Source organism: Etheostoma spectabile, chromosome 14, assembly GCF_008692095.1.
Source record: "Etheostoma spectabile isolate EspeVRDwgs_2016 chromosome 14, UIUC_Espe_1.0, whole genome shotgun sequence".
NCBI classification, from domain to species: domain Eukaryota; kingdom Metazoa; phylum Chordata; class Actinopteri; order Perciformes; family Percidae; genus Etheostoma; species Etheostoma spectabile.
The window spans coordinates 9,996,092-10,001,070 of NC_045746.1; the positions used below are offsets into that span (position 1 = coordinate 9,996,092).

The 4,979-nt window shown below is 42.6% G+C and overlaps 1 protein-coding gene across 1 annotated transcript in view; it reads left to right on the forward strand.

Moving 5' to 3' along the window:
* The window catches only part of LOC116701714 (hippocalcin-like protein 1), an 88,514-nt gene that overhangs the window by 9,391 nt on the left and 74,144 nt on the right, over positions 1–4,979 (forward strand). The window contains exon 2 of the mRNA XM_032535574.1: positions 2,107–2,249. The gene's annotated coding sequence lies outside the window, so the exon portion shown is untranslated. The remainder of the gene's footprint in view (positions 1–2,106; positions 2,250–4,979) is intronic.

Here is a 4,979-nt window from a genome sequence, read left to right on the forward strand (position 1 = left end):
TGTGTGTGTGTGTGTGTGTGAGGTCTGGTACTGGGCTCAGTCCATCAACTCTAATATCCACAGATTGTCCAATCAATATCAGGTCAGAAGCCTCTTTTTCTAATGCTTGGGTGGTTGTGTGTGCTTCCATATGAAATATAGAAAGGTTGCCTTATACAATTTAAGAACATTTAAGAGGATTTTATCTGTCCATGCCCATTATAATTGTGCATGAAAAATCAGTTGTGCAAATGCCAAAATTGTGAAAAATAGTCCAAATATTGCAAAGAGGTGTTTATGCTTGGCTGACGTGGAATAGTTGGCACATTGATGTAGACAAAATATGACACACTGGCCAAAAACATATACAAGCATAAAGCACTCATGTTGACATAGTGGAAATATGACACTCTTCAGGTGGAAACAACAAGTTGAAACTCATGGAATCGCATAAACAGATGCTTATCCACTCATACATGAACACATGTATACATACACACCCTCATAAATAACATAGAAGGAAAGAACACAGATTAATCCAAATTAAAATATGTTAACATGCATTAATGGCAAAGTAATTTAATTGTGCGGCTCTTGTAGACTTTCAAAATAACGCATCAAATTAATCAAATTCTGAAATAAAATGTGCATAAACATTGTGCCTCTAAAAAGGAAGATTTTCATATCAAATGCTTTCTGTTGGGGGAACGTGTTGGGTCTATGTAAATTATAGAGTGTGGTCTAGCCCGACTCTATCTGTAGAGTGTCTTGAGATAACTCCTGTTGGGATTTGACACTATAAATGAAAATCACATTGAAGATTGAATTGAATCGTTTTGAAGTTTTTCCCATTGATTCGATGATCGTTTGAGGTTTGATTGGCGCTCTTAGCTACATTACAGTGCACTCTCTTCCTCTGCAACTGTTTAATGGCACACAACTGGAGAATGAGCTCAACAAACTCATAATATTTGCATACTAGTAGCCTTGTGGATGGATTAAATTGCATTTTTCTACCCACATTCTGAAAATGTTGAAATTTTTGATGGAAACTTGGCCATAAACTATTTTTTTTTTGCATTACATTTCAATAAAACACAGACTGATATGTTGTAGGCTATCAATCTTAACTCTCTCTCTCTCTCTCTCTCTCTCTCTCTCTATATATATATATATATATATATATACTTGCCATTCTATAGAGACCAAATGATGAAGATAATAAAAATCATTTTCACACTATTTTTCATTAAGACCACTAGTCCTATTAATTAGGATGCTTTATCACAGCATAACCATAATGATACTGTAGCCTACATAAAGACAGCGTTTTCTCCACTGGATCCATAGTCCCACAGGAACATTAACATGGATATGGATATGCTATTAATATGAATTGAGGACCACAATGGAAATAAGTCCTGGACTTTATTGCGTTGTTGTGCTCGATTGTATTGGGTGTCTTTTCCTGTGTAAGGCATTCTACATGCAAGTAAATAACTAAATAAACTATTTTTGCATTATTATTTCCATTTTTTTGCCTCTCTTCATCTTGATCAAGAACCAAAATGTGGCGCAGTAAAGTAGGCTATAGCCTCCACACAGCCTGGTGCGCCATTATTACTCAGTAGCCTATGTTGTGTGGCACACACACAACACACACACACACACACGCACACAGACAGAGAAAGAGAGAGAGAGAAGAGAGAGAGAGAGAGGAGTGTAAGAGGAGGGCTTTGTGAAACGTTGCTGCCAATAAGCGCAGCGCTTTCTAATCAAACCCTTACCACGTAATCCCATCCAACACCCCCCCCCCCCCCCCCCCCCCCCCCCGTTTAAATCCACTCCTCTCGCACTCTCCCCTTAAACACACCGTCCTCAAGCCTGGCAGCCCGTCCCAACCGGCCCCTGGAGGAGAGGAAACGTCGGTAGCAGCAGCTCCGCACCGCGGCCCCATCACCGCTGCCTCGCCTACACGGTAGCATGGTCTGCAGGGCTCGGCTGCTGTAGCCAAGGGCCACATAGTCACTCAGTCAGCCAGCCAGCCAGTCAGCCAGCCAGTCAGCCAGTTTATGTGTGTGTGTTAGCAGTAGCCTACGAAGCAGAAGCAGTAGTAAGCACACGGAGCGGCTACCGGAGGAAGCGCCGGAGGAAGCGTCCAGAGCAAGCCCAGCATCCCTGCATCTCTACGCAGCTGTCCCGCACGGCGGCCCCGCTGAACCGGAGCACGGCCCCGCTCCACCCCACAGACACTACCTCGGCTTTATCGGGTAAGGAAGAAGGTCGACATTCGTACACATTGCAGGTTTTCAGCCTAGCTTCATTATTTTGTTTCTGTAACGCTATCTCCGGTGTAATGAATTCGGCTTCTCGTACCCGCGGGGCACGGTGGGTATTTCGGCTGTGGTGTGACAGTAAACCGCCTAAAATAGCATAAGGCTACCGGTATGGGACCTGAAAACACTCCCCCCCCCCCCTGCAGTTTGCTAACGTTAGCCTAAAACGGATATGCTTTGTGTGCTTTCAACCGAAGTTGAGTTCCACTAAAGTAAAAAGGACTAAAAACCTCGTTAGTTCAGCCAATAGGAGCAGAGAGCTGTCGGCCTGCCATGTTTTTTTATGAATGATCTTGACAAGAGGGAAGGATGGATGCGCATGGTGGTGCTCTGGATCTTCCAGCTCTCCTCCTCTGTTCTACAGCCCTCAGGTGCAGTCCTCTCCCTGAAAGAGAGACTCAGACTGAAATTGAATTGCATCCTTATTTGCTGCCTTCTTTCTACTATACCTATCATTGCCTATAGCTGTAATATTCCTGTTGAGACTGCAGAGTTTACTAGAATAGAGCCTTTATTGTCATTATACACAAGTGCAGTACCTCTGCAATGAGATTGACGATTTTTTTTTTAGATTGAAAAGTATTAAGTGTAGGTAGGATAGTGCACAACAGGCATAGTGCAGTCCTGAGAGCAACTACATACATATATTAAATAGCTTTGTGTGTGAAAAGTAGTTAGGTATTAACAACAAATGGTTAAATATCGCACTGTAAGGAAATCAAATGGTTAAGTAGTACATCATAAATAAATATTGCGTAATAAAATACACAAGCTATTCTGTATCTTAGGACAAAACTGTTTCCCCATAAAGCAAGGTTATATATTACATAAGGTCTTAGGCTGTTGAAGTGTGAATTTCAGTAGTACACAAAGATTTCATAGTGGCCCGCATATGCCACCCTGGCTATTTCTTAGCCTATAGAATAGGATTAATGTCTGTTATCAGTTATTTTCTCTACTGTAATTCTCAGGTCGGGGACCTTAAATCTCACCGCTTTGTAATAGATTGATAACAGGTGTACTAACCAACAAGTGGGCTTACAATGCAGCTTGTGGTCGGCTCGGTCGGCCCACGTCCTTGCATAGCTGCAATCTCTGCATCTCATGTACAGGATCATGTAAAGCGCATGATTTAGCATTTCATCCATATTGGAAATCTCTGGCTGATTGACAGTAGTGTTGTGTGGACTAAATCAATCCAATAAGAGGCAGGGGCCGGGTTGCCCACGGCGTACATAGCATGCCATCTTTAATAACCATCTGTCACTTAGGGGTTTAGGGTCTCTGCTCTCTCCTTCCTTAAGATAACAAGCCGGTGCACGGCTGATTCAGGGCCCTGCTACGTACGCTACACTTTGATATTCATTTGTTTTCACGTGTAATATTCAGAGGAGTCACAAGAGCGGCAGTTGTAAGGTCGAGAGGCGCTCTTGTAAATTTTCATTCAGGGCGTCTAATAACCGTAAGAAGGATGAGAGGTCTGATAATATGGCCGTCATCGGGTCTGACCCCGGGGTTAATGAGAAGGTGGTGCGCAGTGGAGGAGCAGCCCCTAACAAATGAGTTGTGTATTTGGGGATCGCGTCTTGAAGGGAGCAATTTGCTCGGAGATGTGAGGAGGGCCGCAAACCCGCTGCTGCTGATGTTTTGGGTCGGGTAAAGCCAGCGTTTAGCCTGCATGTGCTTATGCTAGTCTAGTTGTTACATAAGAAGATAAATGTGTGCTGGAGCACTACTCTCTCTTGACTGCACACACACACACACACACACACACACACACACACGCATCTTATGAGCAGAGGTTTTAACCCTGAGGTGTTAGGGACTAAGCGAATGATAGATGTTGTAGTTAAGGTGGGATTCAATGAGGCAGGTGGTTTGCAGTGTAAAAGGAAAGGGAAATTAATTAATTATCATTATCATCTATCAAGTAAACAAATCTTTATTTAAACATTGTGAACCGACAGACAGGACATGGACATTCTTATCCTGCGATTAAAGTGTTTTCCCTAGGTTTATGGAAGACCTAGGTGCACGTATTTGGTGGTTTTCAGGGGTCCTCCCTCAGGAAATGTTTTCAGCAAAAAGAAAAATGCAATTTCACATCATTTGGATTATTACTACTACCCTAGCTGTGTCTAAAAGTGTTGTAAAAGCTGTACAAAATTAGTTTTTTTTTTTCAGTTAGCCTCGATGCTCACATTGATTTTACATTCATTCTGCTTAGGTGCTGCTCCTAAGCCTAACAACAGTAGGTAGGCTTACATAAAATGTGTTAAAAAATTAAGATGAAATAAAAGTAAACAAATAAAAAAAAAATTCTACTGTGTACAATGTACAGTACTTCTATCTGTATTACTGCAGGCTTTCATAAGAACAGTCTAGTGGTGCTCATATAGGTGACCTTGCTCCCATACAATGCTGCTAGAAATTCTTGACAAGATGCCCCGGACCACATGCATGCATGGAATCCATAAGCACGCGGCCTGAAAGTCACTTTGAATTAAGGGTTCTGTCTTGCCTCGTGAACCCAGGTCAGTGATGGATCATGGGATAAAGAAACACACGGGCTCAGCCTCTTGGAGGTCTTTCTTTCTCCCAGAGAGACAAGTAAAACCTTTGAAAGTTATGAGACCTCGGTGGAGCCGGATCATCCTCTGGGCA